This window comes from Herpailurus yagouaroundi, unplaced genomic scaffold (assembly GCF_014898765.1).
Source record: "Herpailurus yagouaroundi ecotype Mexico unplaced genomic scaffold, PumYag 189, whole genome shotgun sequence".
NCBI lineage: Eukaryota > Metazoa > Chordata > Mammalia > Carnivora > Felidae > Herpailurus > Herpailurus yagouaroundi.
In genome coordinates, this window is record NW_024412420.1 from 9,614,332 (window position 1) to 9,634,742 (window position 20,411).

Sequence of the window (20,411 nt, forward strand, 5' to 3'; positions counted from 1 at the left end):
TGGTTGTTGTCAATAAATCTTGGTCCAAAACTACTAAAAAGTTGCCAGAACTGTGTGAGAAGTTTTCTACTGCTCTCCTCTTGGGAAGGGGCTTGGCAGGAGAGGGAGTAGGGAGAAAGCAACTCAAGGTGAGATGAAAAGCTACTGCAATTATTCCCTACACTGATGTTTACTGAGAGGCACCAAAGGGGAGAAAAAATATCTCTCCAGCCCAAGGCGAAGCTATCTCAACACAACTATTCCTTATTGAGCATCTGCTATGTGCTTACTTATGGTATTACCTTTAATGGTCACAATATCTGTGAAAGTAAGGTGACATCTCTATTTTTAAATAAACTTTTAATTTTATAGTTGTTTCAGATATCTAGAAAAGTTGCAAAGATAGTGCAGAGATTTCCAGTGTATTCCTCCCACAGTTTTCCCCATGGTCAATCTCTTAACATCACCGGGGTACATTTGTCAAAACTAAGCAACTGACATTGTTAGGTTACTATTAACCAAATTCCAGACCGTATTTGGATTTCACCAATTTCCCCATTAATGTCCATGTCTGAGTCCATTCAGGCTGCTGCTATAATAAAAATACCATAGGGGTGCCCACGTGGCTCAGTCAGTTGAGCATGCGACTCTTCTTTTTGACTCAGGTCATGGGATCAAGCCCTGTATCAGGCTCTGCACTGAACATGAAGCCTGCTTGGGATTCTCTCTCTCTCTCTCTCTCTCTCCCCCTCTTTCTTCTCTCTCACTCCTGCTCTTTCTCTCTCTAAAAACATAAATAAATAAAAATAAATATGCCATAGACTAGGTGGCTTAAACAGTAGAAACTTATTTCTCACAGTTCTGGAAGTTGGAAAGTCCTAGATCAAAGTGTAGGTAGATCCAGTGTCTGGTGAGAATCCACTCTGGTTCATAGAGAGTTGTCTTCTCACTATGTCCTCAACATGTCAGAAAGGGCCAGGTTGCTCCCTGGAGTCTCTTTTATACAGGTAAAAAAAAAAAAAAAAATTGTAAATATGTGAGAAGCTGGAGCTGTTAACTAACCTTATTTTTATCATATAATTTTGATATATATCATCATATTGTGTCCCTTAAACATATATGCTGTATGTCAATAATATCTCAATAAATCTGTAAAAAAAATAAATAAAACTTCTTCCTGATTACTGGGCTATTCAGAGTCCCTACTTCTTCTTGAGTCGATTATTGTAAATAATATTGTCTCAGAAAATCGTGCATTCCTTAGAATCTCAAATTTGTCTCTGTGTAATGGAATTGAATATCCCACTTTAATATCAGTTACTAAATCCTCTAATTCTTCACTTTCTGTGATTATGTTTTCTCCTAATTCTTGATTTGAGTTGCTAGCAACTTGTCTAATATCTTACCAATTTTTTTAAGCCTGCCATAATTTTGGTTTGCTTTACATAAGTCTATTTTGTTTGCCAATTATTGAATTAAACCCTGCATACAGTCATTCCTTATTGAAAAGCAAAGTATTTCAGGCTATGCATTTTCTCTGAGTACCATGCTAGTCATTCTGTAAGTTCTAATATCTAGTGCCCTTAATGTCGTTATTGTCTAATAATACTCTAATTGTACCTCTTATATTCCCCCTGACTAAGCATTATTTAAGTGAATGCTTTGCATTTGTTATGGTTTTTTTTTTTTAATTTTTGAGTGGTTGAGTTTTTAGTTCAACTCTTTTTTTTATCAATAATGTTGCCCTTAGAAAATATGACCTGTATGATTTCCCTATTTTAGAACATGAGACAGTTTTATGGCCCAGTTTTTAAACAGTCTTTTAACCCTGATGAAGGGGAGAAAGAACTATTTCGATTTACGGCAGAATTCCAGAGATCCAGCAGACTGAGGGAAGAAGCTGAAGCTGTAAAATACCACAGCGGAGGGGCGCCTGGGTGGCACAGTCGGTTGAGCATCCGACTTCAGCCAGGTCACGATCTCGCGCTCCGTGAGTTCGAGCCCCGCGTCGGGCTCTGGGCTGATGGCTCGGAGCCTGGAGCCTGTTTCCGATTCTGTGTCTCCCTCTCTCTCTGCCCCTCCCCCGTTCATGCTCTGTCTCTCTCTGTCCCAAAAATAAATAAACGTTTGAAAAAAAAAATTAAAAAAAAAAAATACCACAGCGGAAGTTGTATCTCTGTGTTCATAATCTTCTGCGCCATGCTGGAGTGGCCGCCAGGAGTTGCTGGGGAGTGTCCAGTGTTTTGCCTCGTGGGGACATCTGGGCCAAGTGCCGTCTGTAAGTAGGTACCACGTGGGCACAAGGCACTTAATGAGTTCTTGCAGGATTCAGATAGGACTCGAACTGCCTGCAGCCCACCCTTGCGTCTAGTTGGCGTCTCTCAGAGTGAAGCAGCGTTGCTGAATTCTGAAGAAGTCTCCCCTACTCACCTTCCAGGCAAGCTTTTCTCTCTCTCTCTTTCTTTTCTTCTTTCTTTCTTTCTTTCTTTCTTTCTTTCTTTCTTTCTTTCTTTTTCTGAAGCTCAAAACAAATAGCCTATTGGCAAAGTACTCATAGAGGTACAGGTTAATATTTCCCCTTCGGACATATACTTACCATTCAAGGATACGAAATCAAAGTCATTGAAAGGTGCGACCGTTACAGAATATGTTCTGCCTGAGAGTTTGGTTTTAGCTGAGCCTCAAGATCACATCCCACCCCTACCAGAATAGCAGATGTCCCTTAGTCACCAGAGCTCACTGTCAGTAATATCTTACATCTGAAAATAAATCCAGCTTTAGGCAGCTTGACCACATATGCGCCTCTGAAACTATGGCAACAGAAAGTCCTTTTACCTCTGAGTCCCAATTAAAAGTGTTCTGTTGGCTATAATTGGAATGTTTGGTCTCCAAAACTAGTATATCAAAGCAATCATGTAAGCCTCAAATGTCACCATCACACAAATTGATATTTCCCATGCAAGCGGCTAATGAGTGGTCAGACCAAAGAGCATGTGTGATTGAGGTTACAGAGAACAACTGGATAAATTCATTTGGGGATCTTTTTCTCTAGGCCCCATCTGACCCACCAAAGGGTGGGGCGAGAAAAGGTGGAGATTTTCAAGTCTGGGTATCCAGGAGGGTAGAGGGGCTTTTAATAGAAACTACTAAATACTTGAAGAGTAGGTTTCATGTAAAGAATGACACTTGGTGAGAAATGTATTTGATTTTACTCTACTAGAAAGCCAGGCGTCTGGCACTGAACCAGGACGCATCATGTTTGAGTTTCCTGCCTGGTTAAAAAAAAGAGAAAAAGAATGTGGGGTGGGGGAAGGAGGAAGGAGGAAGGAGGAAGGAGGAGAAGGAAGAGGAGGAAGAGTGTTGATTAGTAATAAGAATGTCTTTTTTTGAACATTATACTTTCAGATTGGTTTTATCTTTGTTTCTGATTGATTCTTAGCAGTAGCATGGAACAACTCAGCTTTTAGTCTCTCCTCTGTTAAGTATGAAATGATCTATAAACAAACACTTAAAAACATGCAATTGAAATGGATCTTGTGATCCTTTTGTAATGTGAAAATCTCCTGGTAATGTAAATCATTTCACCTCCTAAAAATCTGTTCGCTAACATATTCAGTGCTGTTTAATAATGTTAAAAGACTATTTTCTGGGCCTTTATTTTCTGGGAATTAGGAGATAGATCGATGATAGATGATAGATAGATAGATAGATAGATAAGATAGAGGGAGGGAGGGAGAAATTTCTTTCTTCTTGGATGATATCATAGGAATATGCAAATAACAGAAAGATCAACCGACAGTGGTTTCATCAACTCAGAAGGTAGACATTACATGTCTACAACTCACATGCTCATCCCTGGGAAATGTGCTCTTTTAGTGGACATGCCGCTACCTTTCAGCTGGGGTTAGGTTAACGAAGAAGAGAGAAGAGTTATTGGGTAAGCAACTACCATATTCCCTCCCCATCTAACACATCTAGAAGGCATGGTGCTTTTTAGAGCAATGATCATTCAGCTTTCAATTGAGGATTTCTTTTTTTTTTTTAATTTTTTTTTCAATGTTTATTTATTTTTTTTTTGGGACAGAGAGAGACAGAGCATGAACGGGGGAGGGGCAGAGAGAAAGGGAGACACAGAATCGGAAACAGGCTCCAGGCTCTGTCTGAGCCATCAGCCCAGAGCCCGACGCGGGGCTCGAACTCACGGACCGCGAGATCGTGACCTGGCTGAAGTCGGACGCTTAACCGACTGCGCCACCCAGGCGCCCCTCAATTGAGGATTTCAAGTCATACACCATCTGTCACTATTTTAAATGAATTCAAGTCAAAAAACTTGGGATCACATGCTGGCCTGGCCACTAACTCTGTGACCTTGGACAACAAAGTGATTCACTTTTATTTCTTAGTAAAATGAGATAACTTAAAGCAATCATTGGAAAGACCCTGAAATTCTATGCTTCCATGCTACATCCTTAGCTGGCATATACCCAGGTTCTCTGGTATTGGTCTCCTGAACCCCGATCCCCACCCTTTATTCCTGGGAGATAGTCTTCCAAGGACCTAGGAGCATCGCTGCAGGAATCATAGTGCTTTGGAGAAATGAAAATATCCCCTTGTATCCCTTATACAGAGAAGATTGGAAACAGTGGTGGTTCTAAGGTGACATACCTGATCCATTTCAGCAAGGCCCCTAGGCTCTGTGTGACCAGCACACCTGTGCCAGAGGTAAAATGATCTCCACTGGAAGTGAGGAAGACAGAACCAACCTCTGCCACCACCACTGCACAAGGACTGCTGGGGAAGCTCCTAGAAGAGAAGTAGCAAACAGGAAGGAAATGAGAAGAGAGGATTGAGAAAAGTTTAGGGTGACATGTGAAGTCTTGCTCAGATACAAACCCTATGGCATCCACGGTGCTTTCTGTCCTCCCGCTGTCTCCATCCAGGAACCTCATCCTCACATAGCTAAACCCCCTTTCCAGTGAGCTGGAGAAAAGGTGAGAGTTCTATTTGTTACATGCAAGAGGGGCCTATTACATTCTGCATCAGGAACCTGTTTTACTTACACTGTTGTGGGTGAACCCTGTTCAATCCAGAGAAGTTTCGCCCTCCACCTCTTTCAGCTCTGCCTACCCACCCTCTCACTGCATCCGATTTATCGGTGAACAGAGACTTTCCATAGCTGCCTCTGGTTAGCTGATAAATTGGGCTTTGCAATGCATCTGTGGCTTTATATCACCCACTAAATTTTTTTAGATATTTAATAAGAGAGAAAGCTGGTCTCTGCTGGAAATAATCCTCAAAGGAGTACAGCAAATAGAAGAATAAAAAAGGGCCCTTTTCCCATGCAAACTGCACACGTTAGAACCAGATCTACCAAAGTATCTGAGAGATCTCTGAAGTTTCTGGAAGGAAAGAGATTGCTCAGACCTCTAAGGACTCATTAGAGAAAGAGAAATAACAGAAACTTCATCTAGATACAAAGAGTTTCTTCACTCTTTTTTGGACTACTATTTCACATCTCACACCAAAGTGAAACCACAAAAGTTTCATGAGAATCCATGTGAGAAAATAAAAATGGCACAAAGCCTGGAAGTCATAACTTCCAGTTGTAACTCAGTAAAAATGTTTCTAAATCTTTGAAACATTAGCCAAGTCAAAAGATAAATGAAAACTGGAGAGAAATGTGTAAACTGTATTACAAACAAAGACATAATTCCCTTCATATATAAAAAGCACCTGCAAAACCAATAAGAAAAAGACCAACAATCCAGCAGAAAAAAAGAAAACTGGCAAAGAATAAGAACATGACTGTTCACTGAGTAGGTAATACAAACAGAAAGCAAACATTAAAATGCTCAACTATGAGCGCTCAGTTATGCTAGGGAGGAACAGACACATTTTTCCTCCCTAAGCCCAACTCTGTCTTTCAGAAATAAATTTTGATATTCAGTCATTTTGTCAAAACTTATCACCCCACACGAGCCTACCTCCAAATCACACATGAAATAGATGAGCTACAGATTGAACAAGGCAGATAAGTGTCTATTTGGTGGGATTTCAGGATTGTTAATAAGGCTCCCCAAAATGATTCCCATGTTGCCCACCAATGTCTGAACTCCCACCATAGGAGACCTATTCATTTAGTTTACAGACTTCCCTGTTGAAAGCAAATAGTCATGAGAGAAACAGGCCCTGAGCCTTCTGATTATTTCTTGGTGTGAGCAGCACAATAGCAACTTCATAACTTTGTGTTATGTTTTGCCATTTACAATATACTGTCACAACAGGATCTGTCTTGTCTTGTCAATCACTCTGTAGAATAAGAAAAGGGAATATGATTCCAATTTCATGGATACCTCTTCATTGATGGAGGCACACCTCAAGCGCAAGCTTTCTGATTCCTAATCCTAAACACTTTTCAGCACCCTATGCTCTATGTAGATCTGTAACGCCTTTCCTGGGATGGCATTGTGGCGGGGGCGGGGGGGGGGGGGGTGGAGTGAAAGTGTAATACCATGACGTGCTGTTGTTGCTAAGAGTGAAGGGAAATGAAAGAGAAAGAGCCACCAGAGAGGAAATGGCACCACAGTCATGGTCAACCACACTAAAGACACATTCAACTCACAATTTCATTTGCCGATCTGAAAATAGACCTGGTCATTTGTAACCCCTTCTCACCTCCCAAGTATGCCATGAAAAGAAAGTAAACACCTCAATGTTTCCCAAAAAGGGATTGCTGGAAATTTCTGAACACCTGCTGATTGGAAGCATTTGAGTTTACTCATATTCTTGCCACTGTGGCCAGCCCACTCTTCATCCTGCCCACCATTTTCATCTCAATGACCACATTTTTTCATTTCTACAAGTTCTGCTTTATTCTTTTCCCACATTCTCACTTCTTTCTGTTATAACTTTGATGATTTTTTAAGTACACTCATTTCATGGTCTCCATCAAATAGCTCTGTGATTGGATGTTACTGGGTTCCATCCCTACTATATGTTTTGCCTGATGACCCTTAGATATGGCAGATGGCTTCCTCGTGCATTTTGTAATTTGGCTTTTGAGATTATTCTAGCGGAGCCTCATCTATGGAAGCACCAAGTGGGCAGAATTAAAAATCTACCCAGCTTCCTAAGGTAGTTTTATATTTGCAACTATAGTCATTCTGAGGGTATCACCTGCACGGAACAAGTGGTATGTTCATTTTTCGGTTTGGGGGTTTCCAAGACCTTGCATGCAGTATACATTAGAACCCCAAAGTTGTGCAAGGAGTCTGTTATAAATGTATACTGTTATGAATTCTCAAGAGGAAATTAACCCTCACTCAGAACCCGGGAGGCAGATAAATTCCATTGCAGTGTCTCTGCCATGGAATATAATATCTAATCATTTCTCCAAGTACATAGCCTTTCAAGTACCCCAGATGTTTTCAGAGGTCTCAGTTCCAATTCCCTGCCACACAAGAGCCCAAGATCTCATCTCCCATCTCTATGTGAGCTTCGGAGTCTAAAACCCTTGTTTACCAGAAACAGTAAACTCTCGCCTCTCAACATTGCTGGACCATCATCAGTCCTTGTCATTATCCCCTCTGTTTTCAGCTCCTGGGAATTTCCTCTTACTTTTTAGGCATTTGAAAGGATGTTTGTTATAGTCTGCTCAGCATTTCTAGGCATTTTCTAGTAGGAAGCTTTTCAGACTACTTAGTTTATTATATTATTGAAAACGGAACCACAAGTCTCTTTATATACATTATTCAATTTAATCCTCATCCTATTCCTGCAAGATAGATAATCATAGTCCCATTTCACAAGTGAGGAAATTGAGACTCACAGAAGTTAAATAATTTTCTCAAGGTCACACAACTAATCCTGACCTTGAAGATCATGTTCTTTCCCCTATTATGTCTGAAGAGCTAGCCTGTTTCCTCTACTGTGTCTGAAAGGAGCCCAGAGCTTTTGAAGAGTTTAAACTGAAGAGTCCTTTGAAAATTCTCCTTGAAGAACATTATTTTTTTTTTTAAGTTTTGGCAGGGTTCCATTATTAATTATAAGGGTGAATGGTAAGCCAAAGAATTACGAAGCCTAAATGTGGCTTGATGTCACCTTTGGGGAAAACATCAAGAATCACTGACTAGGCTTGTGTTTGAACATACTGAGAATGTGAGAGAGGCAGACCTTCCCTCCCCAAGCAGTCAACCTCATTATATCCAAGGGTGGGTCAGCAGAAGGTCTGGAGGACTGGCTCTGCCTGAAATATGTAGGAGAAAGTGGATCAGGAGAGGTTAATGTCCATGCTGTGGAATCATGAAACCAATGAAAACCTGGATCATTGGGTTAGAAACTGGCCCAAGGCCAAACACAAATATAGTCATAATTGGAGCCTTCCCAAGTAGAAAAAGGTTATTAGTGGAATCACATTAATCACAATGATTAATGCTGAAACCCGAGCTTTTTATTATGGAAAAGGCTAGGAAGAGTCTATTGACAGAGAGAAATAAAAAGGTTCCAGTTTTGCAGAAAATAGTGAACACAAGAAGGACAGTAAATATTCAGGATGTGATTTGAAATCAGAAACCTGGATGAGTCACACAAATCATGCTTAAAAGCCGCTTATGCAAAGAAGTTTGCCAGAAAGCAAATGTGCCTACAGATGGCCCATCAGGAGGCAGTTGGGTAGTCCCTGAGTGCTGCAAGGGCAGCCAGACTAAAGGACAGGGCAGAGGGGAGGAGGGGAGGAGGGGAGGAGGGGAGGATGAGCCCAGAACAGGGATCAGGGAACAGGGATCTTGCCATCCACCAAACTTCCTTAGTTCACAGCCTGCCAAAGGTTGTGCCAGGATAGGTCATCTTGGAACCCCAGAGCCTTCACACGCTTTTACTCCAGATAAGCAGGACCAAAGACACAGGGCTAACTGGGTGCAAGCTGTGCGTTTAAGAAGAAATTGCAAGGAAGAGTGATTAATCAAAATGAAAGTACATAGATCGAAGCCTCACCCTTGAATCCAAACCAAGCTAGATGAGAGGTTGGTCGGTGACTAAGAGGATGCAGAAAAATGAGGCCACTTAAAAAGGAAGGAGAAATGTGACCCTGGAAAAACCTCTAAACTGGAATTAGGTGCTCAGAAGGCTTTTGATGGTCTGACCATCACCATTGACGTGGGCCCAAACTGATAGGCTTCCCAAACTGAGAACAAACCATTAAATAATTTTTCCCTGACTTATATTTTATAGGAAAAAAAAATTCTGGAAGAAGAGAGGCAGATTGTGTGTCTTTTAAAATTAATTTATAACATGCCTGTTTCCAAAACGATCCAAAGTAAGTCATAATATTAAAGTATACACACAAGGTAGTTACATAAAGATTCTTGGCAAAGTCTGGCTCACTCTTCATCAAACTCATTTCCTCTTCTTACTAGATATAAACTAGACCACATTTCCTCCTGTGCAAGTAGGAATGACTGAGTTCTAGCCAATAAAACATGAGCAGAAGTATGTGCACCAGTTTCAGGACTGGCCCATAAATACCTCCCTAGCCTGACCATCCATACCCTTTCTTCATCTTCCATCTACATACGGAGGACTCTGAAGCCCCAAAGAGGAATGAGCCTAAGTCCCTGATCTCTGCTTGTGGAAGAACCACCTGATGATTGGGAATACCCATTTGAACTTTACATGAGAAAGAAATTCCTAATGTGATGAGCCACTGGAACTTGGAAGATTATTTGTTACAGCAGCTAGCATTACTCAACACAGAACTTGGTAACTTGGAGAGGAATATTGGCATAACAAAAATCTAAAATACACCGCATTGGCTTAGCAAGCCGGTGGCAGGCAGAGAGGAATCTGTGAGGCCCATAATACTCTATGGCAAAACATTAAAACGGTTACATGCCATAACCTGGATGGCAGATCAGGTACAATGGATAAGGAGCCTGTAGCTCTAGATAAGTAGTTGAGAAAAGACCCAGATATCTTTTGGTTTTTAATAAGGAGAGAGGGAGGGGGTAGAAAGAGAGATTGTACTTGGAACCTGTAAAGACTGAAAAAGCTTACCATTTCAAGACCCCAGATAGTCATAGTTTAGAACAACAAAAAATTTTAAGGAAATATGCCCCAGCAAGACCCTGCCCTAGGATAAAGCTTAGATTCAGGAGAGGCACCTTCCCACCAAAGCATATTTTTGCAGATGGCATCCAATTATGACAAGTATGCAAAGAAATAAGCCAGATCAGGGAATTTTGGCTGGAAAGGATTTGGAACGCGGCTCCTGGTAATTGGGACTGCCTGGGAGGAAAGAAACAAGACGAGAATTGATTGAGTTTGGGGGATTTTTTTTCCCCCAAAGAAGTGTGACTGGCCAGATTTGTATGATCGGGTACCAGGCCAGAAAAGCTCTACAGTCCCCAAGAGGGGGCATCCTCCCAAAGCCTACTTTACTTTTTTTAATATGACATTTATTGTCATATTCGTTTCCATACATCACCCAGTGCTCATCCCAACAGGTGCCCTCCTCAATACCCATGACCCACTTTCCCCTCCCTCCCACCCCCATCAACCCTCAGTTTGTTCTCAGTTTTTAAGAGTCTCTTATGGTTTGGCTCCCTCCCTAACTTTTTTTTCCCTTCCCCTCCCCCACGGTCTTCTGTTAACTTTCTCAGGATCCACATAGGAGTGAAAACATGCGGTATCTGTCTTTCTCTGTGTGACTTATTTCACTTAGCATAACACTCTCCAGTTCCATCCACATTGCCACAAAAGGCCATATTTCATTCTTTCTCATTGCCAAGTAGTATTCCATTGTGTATATAAACCACAAGTTCTTTATCCATTCATCAGTTGATGGACATTTAGGCTCTTTCCATAATTTCCAAAGCCTACTTTAGAAGGCTGTGGAGGAAAAGGACTTGGTAGACTCTTACAGAGGGTGCAGTAGGAGTTATACAGGACAATGAACAAGGAAATAAGGAAATTCTTCAACCAAATCCGAGTCAGGTCAATTCAAGAAACTTCCCCACTAATAGGCAGTGACAGGCCTCACCCCACGTCTCTGACAAAACCCCCTTCTTGTTTTGAACCAGCCACATGTGGTCCCCACCTTGCCCTTTTTTGAATGAGAGTTTTTTGTGAGGTATCCAGTCCCTGCTGTACATGGCATGTTGGAAGTTGGGATGGGACATGACAATCATCTTTTCAGATCCATAGGAGTCACCTGCAGACATAAGGGAGACAAATGCATATCATCAGCCAGAGATCCTGCACTTAGAGTTTGAGGGAATGACTGGGTGAGACTTTGGATGGTCTTTCTTGGGGAGAGTGTTTTCCATGTGTGGTAAGAACAAAATGGGTACCTGGTAACCAGAGGAGAGATAGGCAAATGCCTTAGTTGGCTCAGGATGTTATAACAAAATACCATTAATTGGGTGGCTTAAACAACAGAAAATTAAATTTATTTCTCACAGCTCTGGACCAGCTAGGAAGTCTAAGATCAAGGTGCTGGCTGATTTGGCTCCAGGTCCTGGTGAAAGCTCTCTCCTTGGTGTGCAGGCCACTGTCTTTTTTTTTTTTTTCTGAATCCTCAAACAGTGAGGGGAGAGAGAGGATGCTTTGGTCTCTTCATATAAGAACACTAATACCATCATAAGGAACTAACCCTCATGATTTCATCTAAACCTAATTAACTCCCAAAGGCCGCACGCCTAGTACCTTCACATTGGTAGTTAAGGCTTCGACACATGAATTTCATGTGAACACAGACATTCAGTCCATAATAACAGAGGCTGACTATTCATCAAATAAGTTTCCTTTTCTTCCAGCACACAATGTGTCAACGGTTCTCAGCTTCCCTTATTAGGTGGAGGCACTGTGTGTGATTGAATTCTAGTCAGTGGAACATGAGCAGAAGTTACGTGTGCCATTTCCTGATCTAGCTGCCATTTCCTGATCTAGCCCATACACAATCCTGCATTTCTTTCCTCACCTGCCCCTGGAATTCAGAGAATTACCCCTAACAGAGACATAAAAGAAAAACTGGAGACCACTTGGAATTAGAAAATATATAAATGTACAAGACAGAGAATTAAGGCACTTACTAACTTAGTATTTGGCTCTGAGCTTCATGGAACCCAAACAAACAAACAAGCAACAACCTATCAAATCAATAGGTATCGTTCACAATATCTAAGTTAGAAAGTACGTAAATGTCAAGAGACAAACTTTGGCACTCATTGCAGGGAAAGTTCATCACATGGATCCACATCTTTGGGAAACTACAAAATGGGCTTCTTCAACTACATTTTGGCAAATCATGGAAAGTGAGTCTTATTGGACAATTTCAATAAAAGTCACAAGCCTAAAATCAAAGATTGCCTGAGTGAGGGGAACCAAATGATTTAGTGACTGACCACATATCTTTACATATTTATTTTGTGGTCTTTCCTTACCTGATCCTATGCAAGATTTCAATGGTTCTCCAGTGCCTTCCATATTAACTTCAAGGCACTAACCTGTTGTCCTTTACCATTCTTTCCAATCTCATCTCTCTCTCTTCCCCCACAGGTACCTACTGCTGTCATCAAACTGTCCTGCATTCTGTTCTTCACATTCCCAACTCTGATACTTTCCTCAAATTTCTCCCTTACCTGGGACTCTGTCTCTTCATCTCCAAACTTCACTAACCTCTACCTTTCCTTCAAAACACAGCTAAGTTGCCACCTCTTTCCTAAAGCCATCAGCCAGGCACCAGTCATGTGTGTGCCTTGTGGGAGAATATATGTGGTAATTAGAGCAATGCCTTCCCCTGAAAATACTCACGTTCAAGTCCCGAAACTTTTCGCTATGTTAGGTTCCATGGCAAAGGAAAGTAAAAGTTGCAGACAGAATTAAGGTTGCTTATCAGCTGACATTGAAATGGGGATATTAACCTAGATTATCCAGTGGGCCCAATGTAATCATGGAGATAAATACAAGAGGGAGGCAGAAGAAAGATCAGAAATATGGCATCATGAGAAATATTTGGCCCTATGTTCCTGGCTTTAAAGATGGAGGAAGGGGCCACAAGCTAAAAATGTATGGTCACTAGAAGCTGGAAAAGCAAGAAATGGGATTCTCCCCTAAAGATTCCAGAAAGAATGCACTTCTGCGAACATATTGATTTTAGCCCAGTGAGATCATTTTGGACATCTCACCTCCAGACATGTAAGACAATATACTAATGTGTGGTAGTTTGGTACAGCAGTAATAGGAAACTAAAACAACATCCATCCATGGGATCCAAGGGGGTACTTCTGATCACAATCCCACAGACCCGCATTCATGCCCAAACCAGCTCTTTTTTGAGGCCGTATACTTCTGCTATCCAATGCCTCACTTCATATGACTTCTGTGTTCTCCAAACCATTCCTCTGTACTCTTGCTCTAGACCACTGTCTAATGAGAATTTACCACACCCATCTACCAGCTCATGGCTTGTCTCCTGTCTCAAACTTGAGCATTGATCCAATCATTAATGTGATGAATGAGATACTCTTAGGAATGGCTGACCTGGTCTGGCCACTGAGTACTATACTGGCATTTACTACCACGTGATTAATTCTGCCCAGTTCATTTGGGGCATGCCAATGGCATTCACAGCTGAGGTATGGCCTTCTTGACCCAGAATCAGGCCTTCTAAGCCCATCACTTCTCTAGCATTTGCATACCCCACCCCACCCCCCACTGAGATACTCAGGAACCTCTGATTCCCTGGATGTTATGCAAGGACGCTGGAGTACTGGAAAGTGTCTCAGGTCCAGATATATGGACACTTCCTCAGCCACTTCTAACATACATTCCTCCCTCAACCAGCACCATGTTATCAGGCACGGCAGTGAAAGTGGAACATCTCTAAGGGTCCCACAATTTTCTCAGGCTATGACTTAGAAAATGTAGAGTAAGGAAGATGTTTCCTGCACTAGGTTTTTCCCAAACCCCTCTGGGAGCTTCTTCTCTCTACGCCCAAATTCTTTCCTCCCACACCAGAAGGCAGTCTTTCTTCTTCCTCTGTCGATATGAAAGGAACTACCTCTAAGGAAGGTCTCTTTAAAAATATTGACCCTCTTACATCTACACTCAGCTAGACTATAACATCCATGATAGCAAAAATTCACCTTCATGTATTTATTCCCCACCTAGTGTCTGACATTCACTAGGCACTGATGTGTGTTGAAATACATCTGAATTAAATAAACTGATTTATATTGAATTGAGGAATGGTGATATGGGCTTGGGAGCTAGATGTGAAAGAGGAGCCTCAAGGTCCCAGTATAATATAACGCTGTGTGTGTGTGTGTGTGTGTGTGTGTGTGTGTGTGACAGAGAGAGAGAGAGAGAGAGAGAGAGAGAGCACGTGCCAGGGTAACAAGGTGTGGCTGGCTCTGGTATAAACTTCCCAAGAGGAACTGTGAATTCAACTTGTTGCCATCCCTTTTTTCCCACAGATCCCAAGGCAAAGTATAAGCATGACACTCACAGAGGTCCAGGCTTAAAACCCTAAGCTGAATTCATTGTGATTCAAACACCTCCAGGTATGAGAGGAAGGTTGGTGGGGCAAGCCTTCCAAGGGTCAGTCTGCAAGAAGCACTAAGGAGTCTCCTGAGACATAATTCATCCTAAGGGAAGGAGTCGAAGTGAACAAGTCTGGCCTAAAGAGGATAATGAGTCAGGAAGGGAGGGGCAATTTTGAACACAGCATAATGGCTGTCTTTCAGCTCATTATCTAGTCCAGTCCTTATGGATGCATGCCAGAAACCAAGATGAAGGACACTGCACACTACATTAAAGAATAATTTTTAAAGGGATATGTTTTTCTTTTTAAAAATTATATATATATATACACATTTGTGTGTATTTATTTATATAAACATATATATGATAAAGTTGGTACTCTAGAGATTACAGGAAAGTTTGAGTTCTATATAGGGTGACAATATACCCCAGTTTTTTCTGAACAGTCCAAGTGTACACCTGTTGTTTCAACATGGAAACATCTTCCCTCTTCCGGATGCATTGTAAAGTGCCCCAGTTCAGATAACAAATTACATGGTCACCTAGTCCTAAGGACTATGTTGGGATAAATTTAGGTAACTCATACACTCGTTCTCTGACACATTAGGTCCTTGTGTTCATAAAGGGAGCCTCTTATTGGAAAATATTGTAGAACAAAGAGAACAAGACAAAGGAACATAAACAAGCCCCATTTTTATGAGACTAGAAGACATCTGTAGAGCAGAACCACAACATATGAATCCAGAAAGCAGAGAGAGGAGTGCACTTAGCAGAGCAGTCAAGTAAAACCCAAACGTCTTCAAAGGGAGAAACCAGTAAAGAGAGAACTAATTGACCTGAAGAGCCTACAAAAGATTAAGAAACTGAAGTCATCAAGTACCAACATGGCAAGAGTAAAACCATCACCATGTGCTACAAAGCAGTTACCCTCCTCCATCTTGTTGGGAGATAGATGTAGACTCTCTGGATGGATTAAATCAGACTGCCTCCATCTCAGGGATGCCAAGCACAGAGAAGGATGTGCATGAGATGCCAGACTCTCAAGAAGAATTAACTGGACACTATATTTTGAAGGTAAGACCTTCAGCCTTCTTCCTTATTCCAGCTTTAGAACACTGTTATCTAACTTGATTCCTCAAAAAAGATGTAAAAAAATAAACACCCTCATGGGAGAAAGAAGACCCATAAATAATGACATTTGAGGGAAGTCTGGTTGGCCAACAAATTTCCCTACATGAAATCCAGAGAAGTCAACAAGGCCAAACCAAGCCTAATTACCTTTTTAGTGCCTCATTATTAAAAATGAATGGACACCAGGCATTTGGGGAGAGCTGAAGACTTGAAAGACAAAGACAAAAGCAAACAGAAAAAAAAAAAACATTAGAAAAAGAAAAACAAAAAAAAAGAAATGAAGCAAGAAAAAAAATTTCAAGAAAGTTATAATTAATGACTTCAGAGAATGAAGAAAGATAGCCTGCTATCTTCTTAAATAATCAGATTCCAGTAATAAGACCTTAAAATTTTAAATATTATGTCTGGCTTCCTTAAACTATTCAACAAAAAGATGAAGAAATGGACACTAGGAAGGGAAAGATAATAAAATAAAGGATCAGTCCAAGAGGCCTAATATATGCCTAATAGGAATTGCAAAAAGAATGAACAACAACAACAAAAATGGTAGGGAAAATTGCTTCAAAGAAATACTGCCAGCAAATACCCAGAACTGAAGGACACAACTGATCCAATTAAAAGAGCTCACCAAGGATACAATACTTAATCAATAAAAGCACATCATTTGTGAAATTTCAGAACACCGTGCATAAAGGGAAGATCTCAAAAGATCTTAAGAGATTCCAGAGAGGAAAAAAACAAGTCACATACAAAAAACTGGAAATGAAAATGGCATCAGATTGTTGTTGTTGTTGTTGTTAATTTATTTTTGAGAGATAGCACAAGATGGGGATGGGCAGAGAGAAAGAGGCAGACATAGAATCCATAGCAGGCTCCAGGCTCTGAGCTGTCAGTGCAGAGCCTGATGTGGGGCTGGAACCCACAAACCGTGAGATCATGTCCTGAACTGAAATCGAATGCCAAACCAAGCTACCCAGGTGCTCCAAATGGCATCAGATTTTTTTTAATGTTTATTTATCTTTGAGAGACAGAAAGAGACAAAGCATGAGTCAGGGAGGGGCAGAGAGAAAGCAAGACACAGAGTCTGAAGCAGGCTCCAGGCTCTAAGCTGTCAGCACAGAGCCTGATGCAGGGCTCGAACTCATGAACCATAACTTCATGACCTGAGCCGAAGTCAGATGCTTAACTGACTGAGCCATGCAGGCGTCCCCCAAATGGCATCAGATTTTTATATTTTTTTCAACTTTTTTAAATTTATTTTTGGGACAGAGAGAGACAGAGCATGAACGGGGGAGGGGCAGAGAGAGAGGGAGACACAGAATCGGAAACAGGCTCCAGGCTCTGAGCCACCAGCCCAGAGCCTGATGCGGGGCTCGAACTCACGGACCGCGAGATCGTGACCTGGCTGAAGTCAGACGCTCAACCGACTGCGCCACCCAGGCGCATCAGATTTTTAAACAGCAATACTATAAGCTGGAAGAAATTAGAATACCTTATAAATGAGTAAAATGATCTCCAACAGAAAATTCTATACCCATTTAAACTATCAATCCATTTTGAAAGTAGAATAAGGTAAACAAAGCCTCATACAAGTTATCTCTCATATTTTTTTTTTCAGAATACTGCAGAAAAATGTACTTCACCAAAATAATGGAGTTAACCAAAAAAACAGAGCGCATGGGATCCAGGAAATAGGAGATTCAACAGAGAAGAAAGGCAAAAGGAAGGTCCAGGATGGGAAACCATCCAGGGAACAAATAGCTATGATTAAAACAAGGGAAGAAGGCCCCAGGAGAGCAGACTCCAAGAAAGGTTAAATTGTTAACCAACAGATTATCTGACAGATGTGTGCATAGAAAACTGAATTGAGTTGAATTTCATAGAACTATGGGAAAATGTAAGAAGATTTAGCCAGAAATCCCACAAAGTCAAAGAAGTAAAAAATCAATGAGATCACTATTAATTCTAAGAAAAACAACTTGCCCAAGTAGGAATTAGAAAATATACTCTTAATCCAGAAGTGGACAACATTAAACAGTTATACAAAAAGTGGAAAATATGGACTTCATTATAGTTACAGTGTATAGTGCTGTCATTATATTTGAAGTGTGAAAAGAGAAAAAGGAGTAACAGAGATTTAAAGTTCTCATTTCCCCATAATGGGAAGCCAATAAATAATGTCTAAAGGTGATTAATCAAGAGAGAGTGGTGTATCCATATTTAGAAATATAGAGGCATTTAAGAGAAGAAAAGTTTAAAAGTTCAAAGGCATTGCTTCTGGAGAGGTGGAGTAAGGGCTGTTCAGCAAGGGAGAGCCACGTATTTTTCAAATAAGTCTTTTAGCACTGCTTGACTTTTTAAAATTATGCGCATGTAGTTTTTAAACAAAAAATAACAATACTCTCTTTAAAAAGTAAGACTTCTTTGTAGGCTCTTTTTCTTCTATCTAGTAATTTTTTTAATTATAATAATAAATCTATGTAAGATGATAGGAGCCTAAGGCACTAATGAGGGGTGAAAGGCATTATCTCCATTTCAAAGTCATTGTTGAAATGCAGAATAGACCTGACAGCCTGAACAGTGAGTACCAAGGATATTTTTCATAGTTTCTGGCACCCAGTACTGTTTGAATAGCCTTCCTGAGTTTAGAAAAGTTTCCACCTTAGGACTACTGCCTCCTCAGGGGAGAAGTCAGAACCTTGCTTTCCCAGCTTCTTTGCAGCCAGGGCACAGGCATGACAATTCAGTAGGAAAGGAAATGATATGAAATCTGGGATATAGGAAAGAACACTCCAACACACACACACACACACACACACACACACACACACACCAAACCATAGGTAGTAATTCTCCCAAGATTTGAGGAGTTGACTTCGTACCAAGCCTTAAATACAACTAAATATCCAAACACTGTGAATGAACTGAAAATGGACATCTTCCCTGGCACAGAATTCCATTCACTTTAACATTTCCAGCAGAGTTCAGATTTGAACTGAGCATGAATTAAGTGCTGCCAGTGGCCTGGTCAATGCCCCTGAGGGGAATTCAGATGAGCAGCTGCTCTATCACCTCCCTCAACTGCATGCTCATGAGTGGTCTTGTGCCCACCTGGGAAAGTGCCAATGTAACTGGAACCCATGAGCATCTGGAGGGTCACGTAGGGTGTCTAAGCTCCCTCCCAGACAAGTGAGGCCCCCACTCAGCCTGGGGTTGCTGGAGCATGCTGATGGGCGAGAGGCCAAGGCTGGTGTATGTGGTGAAAAGCAGGACAGAACGTGCCAAGGACAAAGAGCTCTCAGAAGCAGGGAGCCTTCTAGATCATTGGTTTTAAGGAATCAGGCAGAGAGACCACAACAGAATCAAGGTGAGAGGTCTCCACCCAAATGCAGGTCAGACGCAGCAGGAAGGTTCGGAAATCAGTGCCAAGAGCAGTTCCCTGGACACACAGGAGGAAAACCTTTCCAGAGCCCTGAGGCCTCACTCTTGAACAGGAAGAGAATCATTGAGGGCACTGAATCACACTGAACTTGGGGGAGGGGAGGGAGAGAACAGAGTGGCTGAAAAGGCAGCTGACATCATTGTCATCATGAGTTGAAGCCCATATGGGCCAAAATGAAGTAGATGGAGAGCACTGAATAAACATGTCCTGGACCCAACATGCAAGGTTAACCACTCAAAAGGTGTTTCAAAAATCGATTTTTGGTAAGCCAAGGTTTTTAAAAAGTATATTAAGCAGTGATTTTTTTAATGGAGCAATGATTTTTTAAAGGAAACTCTTGTAATATAAATAATCTTTGAACTGTGTGTAACTTGAAACCTCTGGATATTTGAATTTCTGGAAGCAAGTCAAACAAGTACGCAAATAGAAATGACTGCTTCTAGTTTGCACCCTGCCTGCTGTTGGGAGGGTATATGTAAGAGCTACGTCTCCCAGACAAGCAAGAAAAAAACCTCATGGAAACAGAATTCTGCAGGGCAGGAGGAAGGGAGGGGTCCTTTTATTTGATCGTCATGAGGATCAGAACCTTGACTATAATGATCATTTCAGACTCACCCAGCTTGGTTATCTGCATAGGATACCTGAAAACATTCTTTAACTTGAAATTTTGTGAGGGGGACAAAATCATTTTTTGAGAATGCCTAAGTTCCTTGTCTGTAGTGAGGACACCATGCAGATTATTCTGCTTGTTGGTACACAACAAACGACAGGATATGCAGGAGGTTCTCCTCCTGAATTCCCATTTCCTCTGCTTTGCAAAGCTGGTAAGTGATTATCAACCAGCAGGCTCAAGGGCAAGCATATTTGCCCTGAGTCTCTTTGTTTATATTTCAGATTGCTCTTGGCAAATGATGCTTGTTACTTATCCTCTACCTTTACAGCCACTCAATATATAATTTCTAAGCACAGAAGACTTCTGTCATCTACAAGCCTTTTGGGTTTAGCATTCTCCAGTCTTGACCATTCTTATTTTATTTTATTTTATTTTATTTTATTTTATTTTACTTTATTTTATCTTATTTGTTTAATTTACATCCAAGTTAGTTAGCATATAGTGCAATAATGATTTCAGGAGTAGATTCCAGTGTTTCATCCCCTATGTATAACACCCAGTGCTCATCCTAACAAGTGTCTTCCTTAATGCCCCTTACCCATTTAGCCCTTTCCCCCACCCACAACCCCTCCATCAACTTTCAATGTGTTCTCTGTATTTAAGAGTCTCTTATGTTTTGTCCCATTCCTTGTTTTTATATTATTTTTG

At 41.1% G+C, this 20,411-nt stretch overlaps 1 long non-coding RNA gene across 2 annotated transcripts in view; it reads right to left on the reverse strand.

Moving 5' to 3' along the window:
* Positions 1–808: 808 nt before the first annotated feature.
* LOC121045147 (uncharacterized) overlaps positions 809–20,411 on the reverse strand; it is a 35,721-nt gene continuing 16,118 nt past the window's right edge. The window contains exons 2-4 of one of the 2 annotated variants that reach the window (XR_005797609.1): positions 11,072–11,185; positions 4,645–4,782; positions 809–975 (exon numbers count right to left, since the gene is read on the reverse strand). This is a non-coding gene — a long non-coding RNA (uncharacterized LOC121045147). Of the gene's footprint in view, positions 976–2,147; positions 2,256–4,644; positions 4,783–11,071; positions 11,186–20,411 lie in introns of those variants that run through there. The other variant, XR_005797608.1, reaches the window with a different exon arrangement.